Below are 12,338 nucleotides of genomic sequence, written 5' to 3' on the forward strand. Positions count from 1 at the left end.
AAATACAAAGGAGATATTAAGAAACAACTTATCTGATAATTTCAGGTAGTGTGTACATTCTGACCTATTTAATAATTAACTGGGTTTCACAAAAAGGGGATTAGGAATGTGTGCTATGAACAAAATGGGGAATGCAGACCATACTTCAAGAACACAATGGTACTGGTGTCACCTGCCATTTAGAATTTAATTTTTCAAAAAAATAACTTACAGGGACTTCCCTGGTGGTCCAGTGGTTAAGAACCCACACCTCCACTGCAGAGGGCACAGGTTCCATCTCTGGTTAGGGAGCTAAGACCGCGCATGCCACATGGCGTGGCCAAATAAAATAAAATACTTTAAAAAATAAATAAGAACTCTGATTTTATTGCTTGGTATGGAATCTGTATTTTTCATATATTTATATATCCATACATGGGGAAAAAAAGATCAGTGAAGCCACATGTTCATTATTAATTCCGGACATGCTAAGAATATGCTATCTGGTTTTCACATCATGACCTTTTCTTGACTATTCGATAAAATTTGTATTTTTTTCTCTCCAACATTTGTGCAATTATTTTTCTAGGAAAACATTCACTTCACTCATGGTAAATGGTTAAGTATTGTGGTTTCTAAGGGAATTTAAGAATGACAAATATGAAAGAGGTGGGAAGTTGTCACTTCTTGAATCCTTCCAATTTGAAAAAGATAAATTTATTGAATGAATTTCACCATGAATAACATGACTGTAGAAAATCTGAGTGACTGAGTGACTGAAATTAAAGACATTATCATATCCATGTTTCTTAAGAAGACATAGATGATAATGCATTGCAATTTTGACAAATTTCACAACTTGATAGAAAATTCTAGCACATTCAACCACAAGTTCATTGTGTTTCCTATGACTGGATAAAAGTATACCTGCCAACATTTCCGGTATAGAAGGAAGAGACTCATTTTCTGTGTGTAATATCTTTGCTTCTATATAAAATTCAAATGAAAGAGTCTTCTACTTACATAGAAAATTAAAATTTTTCCTAATATTAGTAATATAAAACTTAAATCATGCTCATTTAAGCAACATTATGTTTAAATATTATAACTACTCACCTCTTGGGATGGTTCTCATTTTAATTTCTAAATCATTTGATTTATAGAGTCCTTCTCCTCTGAAACACTTAACAAAATATTTTAATTACCAATCAAATCACAATAGCACCAATTATATACTAATTGTAACAGTCAACTACACAATGCTTTAAGAATTATAAATTCACCTTCCGGGAATCCACTTCCTGGGAATCCATATTAAATGCTTATGTGTTAATGTTTGACTATTTAGCTCATTTTATGAGACACTAAAATAGTTGGTTGAGACTAGTTTTGAAAAGTGAAAACCATCACACTATACTTAGCTCTTTGAATTGTTCAGGGATTACAAATGTGAATGAAAGTAAACAATTCCCAGGAAGTCTCCAAAGGAACTGTGAAAGTTGTTTGTCAGTTGGTGGCTACTCTTATCAGAGAATTAGCATGTAATAATGCCGTAAATCAATTGTCTAAAAATACAAATTGCCTTCTTTTTAGTTTCTGATTTAATTTTCACAGGAAAATGGGTCTCTCCTCCCAATGAGATTAAACATACAGCATGAAAGGCATGTACACACAACAAAGCCCAGGGTTTTTATATCTGTGTTCTTTTTATGGAAAGCAATAATTATAATTGGGTTAGACTGCATTATTGTTCCCTGTACTTCATCCCTCCCTATGTCTATTTTCTTTGCAGTTTTTCTCACTGGACCCTCTGAGGTTGGGTTTGTTCATGTAACTTGCTTTGGCCAAAGGAATGTTAGTGGACATGATAAAGCAGAGACTTCAAATGTACTTGTTCAATGGGTCTTGCCTTCTAGTACTTCTGCCATCACCCTGAGAAGAGCCTTCTCCAGATGGCTATGGGCTTGGCTCTTGAGCCTGGGCTCCACAATGAAAACATGTAGGAAAGACCAGAGCCTAACCCACAGCCAGATCTGGGAGTAGACTTGAAGTCAAGCCTTGCTGAGCCAAGCCTAGATCAGCTAAACTCCAGCAACCCACAGACAAGAGACCTGGAAACACTGATCATAGCTGTTTGCTACAAATAATCTGTGGTTGTTTGTTACACAAATAACTTACTGATACAGTAATTAATTATGCAATGCTTTATCTTGTCTATATATTTATACACACACACACCACCACCACCATAAAATGTGTAACAGTCTTCTACATTTACTGATTTAGTTACCAACTTTTGATACTTTCTGTACTTCTATACTTGATTATGCAGCAGTGTGGGCTGTAGCATCTGGAACTTTCCCATGACACAAAAAAATTATCATTCATGATACCAATGTGACAAGCAGAGGCAGAAAAATCGCCACGACTCTGCCAGCATCCGTCATTGCAGATTTTGGCTTTTCATACAAACATAAGTGCTGAAGAACTGTCAAAAAAGAGGTGATCAACCATGAGAATTCTAGGAAGAGGAGAGATGCCTGTCAGTCACTACCATTAGGAAATGGAGTGGCAGGCCCTATCCATTCTATTCCATTCACTTAAGCAGTAATTTGGGAAATGGAGCACTCATGAATCCTCCTTTAAAATTAGCTAGATGACAAAATCTAGCTAAACAAAAAGTGCATCAAAGTACTTAAATCAAATTAAATTAAATCTATTTAACCATGAAGAGAAACTTGTAGTCTAAATTAGGACTGTTACAATAGAAATGGAAGGAGAGACCAAAGTCTAGAATTTTAGATACATGAAAGGTCATGGCAGCTGGTTGGATATTTGAGGTGAAGAGAGGAAGAGATACAGATACCTCCAAGGTTTTTAACTTGGGAAGGGGAAGGAAGATGAAGTGGTGGATTAAAACAGGGATAGAGAGATAGAGGAAATGGGGGAGGGATGAAGGAACATGAGTTCATTGTAGGGTGTTGAGTTGGGAAGGTCTTCAGGGCAGCAAGGTGGAAATATACAGAAGGCAATTGGAAAATAGTTTTGGCATGTCAGATAGGATAGTGATCAAAACTACAGACTGAGACTAAGTGACAGACCACGTGCTAGGAGTGGATGAGGTCATCCAAGAACAAATACAAAGGAAGAGGCCCAGCGTAAGCCTGGGAAAGATGGAATCAGCCTGCTCAGCTCCTCTGAAAGCCATCACCACACTTATGCTGAGGTCACAGCCCCTACTGGTGCTCCCAGGCAATGAGTAATCCTTACGAAGAGAGGAAGGCAGGCCCATTCCTAGGAGACGTGGGACTCCTCTGACAATCGACTTCACCTCAAAGATTCACCTTCAAGTTTGCTGTACCCTCCTTAAAAGGCATGCCAGTCTAGGATACTTCCAACCAACCTCTTCTCCCTCTCTCCTTCACTCTGGGTCAAACATACATCACAGTCAGAAGGCTCACCCAACCTCCCCCAGCTCTCTGCCTTGTTTCATTCACACGTTTCCCCTAATTAAACCTTTTCACATTTAATCCCATCTTGGCACTTGCTTCTCAGATCATCTGGACTACTACAGGCGCATAGAGGTACCCAGGTGACTTTCCTCCCCTTATTGTTTCAATCAGATTGTTTTAGCATCACACAGGCAAACTCATAGAGGTTTGCAAGACATTCTGTTTTATCTGCACATAGAAAAATTTTTTATCTACAATGCATATATCAGTCAATAAAGAATAAAGCTATTAAGTAACCTACCTCTCTATTAAAGAGCACTCATACAATTCAAAATCTAAGCAATATAGTAAAGAGTTAAAAACATTAGCATCAGTTTCATGGTACAGGCAATTCAAACAAGTATAAAACTTCAGATTATTCTTGTGTTTCATTCACACACTCATGGAGAATATAGGAATAATTTCACAAAGAAAATTTTGAATTAAACCTCTTAAGAGCTAAAATTCCTCCCTGGATATATTTTATACTCAAGAGTTAGAGATAAAGCTAAGATTCACAAAATAATGCAACATTAATAGATATCCTAAAAAGAAATCCAAATTTCTGGGTAAAATTAAAGAGTATGAGCCATTTTTAGTGAATTCCTCCACCTTAAAAAAAATATCCAAAACTACAATAACAAAAGTAGAGGTAGAAAAAAATAAAGATCCACTTTGGTGAAAATGCCACAGTCCCCTTCCAGAAGAAAGTGAAATGATGCTAACAACATTTTGAGGCAGAAACAAGTGAGACCAAAGGATTGTAAGTATTTTCAAGTAAGGATTCACAAACAAAACTGTGATAGGCAGGTATTCTCACTCATGCAGCAGTTTAGGACATAGAATACTCATGAATCTTCCTTTTAAATTAGCTGTGTGACAAAAATCCTGCTAACCAAAAAGCAAATCAAATGAAAGAAGTCAGAAATGAAGAGTCTGAGACAAAAGCAGTGCTGCTGAGAACTGAATCCATTCAGTTAATGCTTTAATTGTCTTTTTGTAATAAGTAATGGTCACTGATTAATAAAGCAGAATAATTCAGAGAGCTAGAGTCCACCAGTACACCTTCTGCCCCAGCCCCTCCCATACCAGGCAAATACTTTCATTAATGTCATATATAACTGTTTATATGCAAATATAGACAAGAATATTCTTATCATTTCCCTTTATTATACACCTTCTGAACATGAACATTTTACTGATCAGCATATCTTAGAGATCTTTCTACATTAATACAAAGAGCTCTCATTTCTCCTATCCCCTCCCTCCTCCTTAGCTGCAAAATATAAATGAATAAATTATGTCAACAAGTCCCCTATTGATGGACACTTAGGGTGTTTCTAAGATATGCTTTTATAAGCAACTCTGAGATGAATAACCTTCTACATATGTCATTTTGTACATGTACAGATATACACAAAAAGGTAAATACCAGAAGAGAAATTACTGGGTCGAAAGATAAATGCATTTATAGTTCTGGTAGATATTACTGAATACCCTCCATAAGAGTGGTGCTTAATTGCATTTTTCCCAGCAATGCATGATAAGGTCTAGTTCCCCACAACCTCACCATTAGAAGATGTTGTCAGACTCCTAGACTGTTGACAATCTGACAGGTAAAAAATGGAAATTCACTGTGGTTATAATTTGCATTTATACTATTATGAATAAGTTTGGGTCTCCTTTTTCATATCTAAGTACTTTTTGCATTTCCCATTTTGATTGCTGGTTTTTAAATTAATTTTAAATAATTTCAGGAATAATGACCACAGAGTATCATGACATGGTAGAAGCCTTAAAAATGCAAAAATAATATTATAACTAATACATTTAAGGGCTGTGAGAATAAAGTGAAAAAGAAGCATACATTAGCTAATGTATTAATCATTCACAGCAAGAACTGCATATGGTTAAAGGGCAAAAGTTTGGTTACATAAGTACTGACTTGAACTTCAATTTCTTCATAATCATTTTTTCCTTAATTTTAGAGGGATCCTTTAGAAACAACTTATCCTGCAGTGAAACTGTTATCTGGAGTTCAGCCCTTTAGATTATATTCAGCTTATTTTTCATGCTTAACTTGAACTAAAATGAAATCTAAAATGTTAATTGAATTAGAATGGATCACATGTTCCAGTCGTCCTAAAAGTATTCCTATTTATGTGTTACCTTTCTATATGTATAGATGTACAGGCCAATATCTGAAATTATATTCTCTAAAAGTTAATGTGTTTATGGGTGAAGGTATCTGAAGAAAATTTTATTTTATTGTATATTTTATTACTATTTTAAATTTTATAATGATTATATATCATTATTAGAAAAAAGGCATTATTTAAAAACTAGAAATATCCAGAATTTTCAAGATGATAGTATACGCAAAGAATGTATTTTACAGTCAAACCAAGAAAACCATTTTCCTTAGCAATATTTTTTGGTTATTCTAATAATAAATTTAATTTAATTAATTAAAATGAAAAGTTATTTTAGAAATGTATTTAAATTTTATTTAATTTTTGTTTAAAAATAAATAAATCAGATATCAAGGGTCACTTTTATCTCTGTGGCTGCAAATAAAACAACTGAATATTGTTGAGATTTAATTTGAGAAATTCTATCCTATATTTCAAAATCCTACAGGGATCTGTAGACCGTGAAACAAAAAGGTGAAAATGCATTTAAATAAAGCCAATTTTTAATTAATTCTCTCTTTGCACGTGCCATTACCTGACTAGAGTATGCAAATTATACCTCAAGGGTGCGGCAGGTTCACAGCCTGACGTGCCTGGAGCCTTACAGTCATATTTGATGTTCTGAACTAAAAAGTTGCCTTGAGTAAGCCAAAGCTTGTTTTGCTTTATTTTATATAAAGATCACCTTCTGTAATCCATATTTATAAAAACTAAAAAAATGTTCTCCTCTAGCTAATTTCATATTTGATAGTGAGATATCAAAACATGCCTGGGGGGCTTCCCTGGTGGCGCAGTGGTTGAGAATCCGCCTGCCGATGCAGGAGACACGGGTTCGTGCCCTGGTCCGGGAAGATCCCACATGCCGCGGAGCAACTAAGCCCGTGAGCCATGGCCGCGGAGCCTGTGCTCCACAACGGGAGAGGCCACAACAGTGAGAGGCCCGCATACTGCAAAAAAAAAAAAAAAAAAAAAAAAAAAAAAAAAAAAAAAAAAAAAAAAAACATGCCTGGGGCTTCCCTGGTGGCGCAGTGGTTGAGAGTCCGCCTGGCAATGCAGGGGACACGGGTTCGTGCCCCGGTCTGGGAGGATCCCACATGGCGCGGAGCGGCTAGGCCCGTGAGCCATGGCCGCTGAGCCTGCACGTCCGGAGCCTGTGCTCCGCAAGGGGAGAGGCCACGGCGGTGAGAGGCCCGCCTACCGAAAAAAAGAAACATGCCTGGATTAATCTAACACTGATTGGCATGGCATTAAAATAATCTTTATGTTTGTTTGTTTTATTTAGCAGGTGAAAGACCAACTGCATTGGAGAAAATTTAAACTTGGTGTATTACTGTAGAGGAGAGAGTTTCAAATTAACCTAAATTTGAATTGTACTTCACGGCTACTAAATTCTTTCACAAATACTTCATTTTACACTAGCAATTTTGTGAGTTAGATAATCTTTTTTCTTTCCCATTTTACATATGCCACTCAACAGAGGTTAAAATATTTGCTGAAAGTCACCTATCTAGTTAAATGCAGAACCAGAACGGGAACCCTAAAGGCTATATAGTCCATCTCTTTGTCTGTAATGGATGAAGCCAGATGTGTTTGTTATCTATTACTACAATAATGCTGCATGACAAACAACTATAAAACTTCAAGGGCATAGAATAAATATTTATCTTTGCTTATGAGAGTATGGGCCAGATCAATGGATCTGCCGATCTGGGCCAGCTCAGCTGAACTCAGCTTGTCTTGCTCAGGCCCATGCAATCAACTAGCAAGTCACGTGGAAGCGAAATAGTCTAGCATGACTCAGCTCTGTCCCACGTGATCTGCTGGCTTCTATCAGGCTCACCTGAGCTTATTCTCTTGACATTAGAAGAAGCAGCCCAAAAGAACTCTTGAGGTCTAGGCTCAGATATGGAATAATCTCCACCTTTTTATGGGAGGACCTACAAAGTGAAATTACAAAGAGGGGTGGAGACAGGGAAGGGAAAATTTGAGGCCACAAATAGTATAGCTGCTGCACACAAGGTTCACATCGTTTATTTCTCCTAGAACTGCTAGTACTGAGTACTTTTTGACCTCTGTTTAAGAAAGATATGAGACAAACTCTGTGAATGCTATTGCCTCTGTGTCTTACAGAGATGTCACTGCAGGCATCACTCACTAAAAGAAGAGATGGTGTGATCTTCTTTATAGGGACACACCGGAGAAAACTCTTAGGTGTCCGTATCAATGATAGTTATTATATTATTAGCTATGGTCACCATAAAACTTCTGAATAGCTAAGTCCGTTTGCTCTAATCAGCACAGAGAATCTTTGTATGTGCTGCTAGGAAACTCAAGAGTCAAACTGTAAATCGCTTTGACTTATTATGCGGGCCCTTTTTGGTATACCAGCTATACCTCTGGTTTCATCTTTTCATCTTTTTTTTTTTCCTCATATCCTAGTTTTCTCTTTGCTCTGACATTTTCCTTAAAAAGAAAACCCCATTTATTGTATTAGTTTCCGGTTTCAAAAATAACACAAAGTCATCATAAGAAAGTCTGAATATTAATGGCATAAGAAAGAAAATTAATTCCACACATATTCCTATCAGCACCACTACTGGTAAATGCTAACATTCTAGCATATTGCTATGGACTGAATGTTTGTGTCCCCGCACAATTTATGTGTTGATACCTTAAGCCCCAACAGGATGGTGTTTGGAGATGGGGCCTTTGGGAAGTAATTAGGTAATGAGGATGGAGCCTTATAAGAGACAGGAAAGAACTCGCTTCCTCTTTCTTTCTATGCCACGTGAGGATACAGGAAGATGGCCATAAATCAGGACAAGAGATTTCACCAATATCCCAATCATGCTAGCACCCTGATCTTGGACTTCCAGCCTCCAGAATGGTGAGAAATAAATACTGTGTGTAAGCCCCCCAGTCTATGGTAGTCTTGTCATAGCAGCCCAAACTGACAAGGTTTTTCTAGTTTTTTTTTCTTCTTTTTATATATACACATTTATTGATATGTATACAACATGTAAAAGTGAAAGTCCATTTTAAAAAATTTAATGTATCACAGTTTTCCATTGTACTAATGATACACCTATAGCGTGAGTTTTAGGGCTGCATTGTTTATAAGTACCTTGATTCAAGCAACCCCATATCATCAGACACTTAGAGACTTTTAGCCTCATTTATTGTTATCCTGGGTACTATATATTCTGTAAGCTACCTCAAATTCTCACTTGTAATAAAGAAGAGAATTAACAAATAAACTTTTTTTAATAAGCTGGACTTTGGATTTCAGAAAGTATACCACATACATTTTGTATTTCTTATTTTGGGCCTACTACAAACCTATTTCCAAATTCAACCAGAAATGTGTATTTACATAGCATTTTGTACTTGCCAAAATTTTTATCCTGAACTCATCTTCCTGTTAGAGATAAAATGTAATTCCTGATAAGGATATGTAGAAGAAGAAGAAGAAAAAGAAGAAGAAGAAGAAGAAGACTTGGGCATTGCATGGCACTTTTCATGAGCAGAGTTTGGAGTTGCTAATTTCTGTCCTTGTGTTTTATAGAAGGGAGTAGCAGCCCAGAGTAGGATCACACAGCATAAAACCATATTGTCCAGTATCATCTCTCTCATAGCTGTCATATATATTTAAATATTCTTTTCCTAAAATGTAAACAACACCCAGATAATTGTCTGTCCCTCATTTGCATATTAGTGTGCAATAACAACTAACATTTACTGATATACCATGAGCTATTTTCCTATGAACATCATACTTATTATTGAGAAAGGAGTAATAACAATATCACATTATGAAAAATGCCTCGAAAAGGGAGACTCATTCTATTATTTTTGTTTAAGGATGTCCTGAGATCAGGGATATTACTGAAAATCTTCAGGTGCTACTTTGGGTGGTTCTTTTTATTTCATTGAAATTCTTATTGAGATAATTATAGATTCACAGGCAGTTGTAAGAAATAATACATAGAGGTCTCAAGTACCCTTTACACAGTTTTTCCTAATGGTACTATCTTGCAAAATATAGTGAAATATCATGACCAGGGTATTGACATTGATGCCATCCACGGATCTAATTCAGATTTCCCCAGGTTTACTTGTACTCATTTGTGTATGTGTGTGTGTATTCTGCATGTGTGTGTATTTAATTCTATACAATTTTATCATGTGCAGGTTCATGCATCCACCACCATAGTCAAGATATAGAACAGTACTATCATCACAAGGATCCCTCATGTTACCCTTTTGCAACCGCACCAACCTCCCTCGCTCCATATGCCTGTGACTAACACGTAGCAGCCACAAATACGTTCTCCGTTTCTAAAATGTTGTCATTTTGGAACACTTATGTAAATGGGATCATAGAGTATATAATCTTTTTGGAGTGGCTTTTTCCATTCAGCATCCTGGAGATTAATCCAGGTTGCTGTGTGTACCAATAATTCGTTCCTTGTTATTGCTGAGTGTTATTCCATGATCTGGAAGTACCAACATGCACCTCCTGAAGGACATCTGGGCTGTTTACAGTTTGAGGCTATTGTGAATAAAGCTTCTATGAACATTTGTGCAAAGGTTTTTTGTGTGAACATACATTTTCACTTTTCTGAAATAAGTGCTCAAGACATTGCTGTGTCATATAGTAGTTACATGGTAGGTTTTATAAGAAACTGCCAAACTCTTTTCGAAAGTTCTGCACCATATTACATTCCCACCGGCAACGTGTGAGAGATCAGGCTCCACATGCTTGCCAGCATTTGGTAATGTCACTATTTTCATTTTAACCAACCTGAGAAGTATGTGGTGATATCTTATTGGAATTTTAATTTGCACTTCCCTGATGGTCAATAATTGTGGACATCTTGTCATATGTTTATGTGTCAGCTATATATCCCCTTTGGTGGATTATTTGAGCATCTTTTGTCCATTTTCTAATTGGATCGTTCAGTTTCGGTTTTTAACTGTTGAGTTTAAGATTAGTTATGTATTCTAGATATAAGTTCTCTGTCATACAAGAACTTGTATTATTTGCAAATACTTCCTCCCAGTCTGTAGTTTGTCTTTTAATTCTCTTTTCAGAGTCTTTCACAGAGCTAAAGATTTTAATTCTAATAAGAGCTAACTTTTCTTTCAATGTTTCATGATTTTGGTTTCAATTCTAAGAATTCTTGGCCTAGTCCTTGGTCCAAATATTTCCCTATGTTTTTTCCCTAAGTTTTATGGTTTTATGTTGTACACTTATGTCCATAATTTATGTTCATTTTTGTGTAAAGTGTGAAGCTACATTGAGTATTTAATTTATTTATTTATTGCCTATGGATGTCCAATTTCTCCAGCATCATTTGTTAAAAGATTTTCTCCCATTAACTTGATTTTTCACCTTGTCAAAATTGTTGTTCATATTTTTGTAGGTTTGTTTCTGGGTTTTCCATGCTACTATCTTTGAGTTAATTATTGATATGCTGGAGTTTAACTCTGCCATTTTATTATCTGTTTTCTATTTGTTTACTCTGGTTCTCTCTCCTCTATCCTCCTTTTCTTGCTTTCTTGGGAGTTACTTGAACACTTTTTAGGATTCCATGTTTTATATATATGTTTTTTTAATTGGACATCTTTGCATAGTTTTCGTAGTGATTGCTCTGGCTATTAAAATATATGTATGTGTCTATTATATATTACATTTTTTCAGTTTTATCATTTCCATTTGGTTCTTTTTCTAAAACTTCAATTTTTTTACTGAGGTTCTCTATTTTTGCATTTATTCCAAAAGAATTCTTAATTGATTGCTGAAGTATTTTTATCCTGCGACTTTAAAATCTATATCAGATCATTCCAACCTCTGATTCATCTTGGTGTTAGCATCAGTTGATGGTCTTTTCTCATCCACATTTTCATTTTCCCGGTTCTTAGTATGATGGGCAGTCGTCAGTTGTATCCTGCACATTTTGTCTATTATGGTAGAAGACTCTGAACCCTCTTCACATCTTTTATTCTAGCAGGCAATCACCCTTTTAGTTTATCATGAGGATCCTGGTGTACTTTCATTAGCTATGGTTCCAAGGCCAGGTTAATTTTCAGAGCCTTTGCTGTGTTACTTTGATCTGCTGGGTTTATCTGATACTGCAGTGGCTCCTTGTGCCTGAGGGGGCAGAAGGGGTTTGCTTCCTTAGTCCTCCTCAGGGAGGGGAGCCTCAGGGCTGTGGGGACAAGTAGACTTTCCAGGCCAAGTGCTCCCTGCAGTGGAATCTCTGTTCCTGGAGCTGCCCAGCAGTCCCAGTGTCCCCGGGCAAAGAAGGGCGGCCTCAGGCCCATGGGAACAAGAGGTTTCCCAGGCCAGGGCTGCTTGTTGCAGTGGGTTCCATTTTGCCAGTGCCTCAGCCATCCCCAGGTTGTGTCTCATGATGGAGAAGAGTTTCAGGCGTAGGGAGGAAGGAGAACACTTCTTCCAGCCTCTGTCACTAGCTGAGATCCCAGTTAGTCCCTCTTGCCAGTGGTGCCAGGCTCTCCTGGTGACAGTGGAAGGACTCCCACTAGATTCATGGAACAAAGGAGCTTCCTGGGCCACCCTGTGTTTCTACATCAGAGCTCGTGCAATGCAATGTGGGACCCGGGTCACCTTCTTCTGCTTGTTGGGAAGAACAGGAGATGCCCTGCTGCCACC

General features: G+C 37.0%; 1 protein-coding gene across 3 annotated transcripts in view; it reads right to left on the reverse strand.

Moving 5' to 3' along the window:
- Window positions 1–12,338, reverse strand: part of PLCB1 (phospholipase C beta 1) — a 694,965-nt gene that overhangs the window by 639,816 nt on the left and 42,811 nt on the right. The window lies entirely within an intron of this gene.

The sequence above is a fragment of the Kogia breviceps genome, chromosome 14, assembly GCF_026419965.1.
Source record: "Kogia breviceps isolate mKogBre1 chromosome 14, mKogBre1 haplotype 1, whole genome shotgun sequence".
Lineage (NCBI taxonomy): Eukaryota > Metazoa > Chordata > Mammalia > Artiodactyla > Physeteridae > Kogia > Kogia breviceps.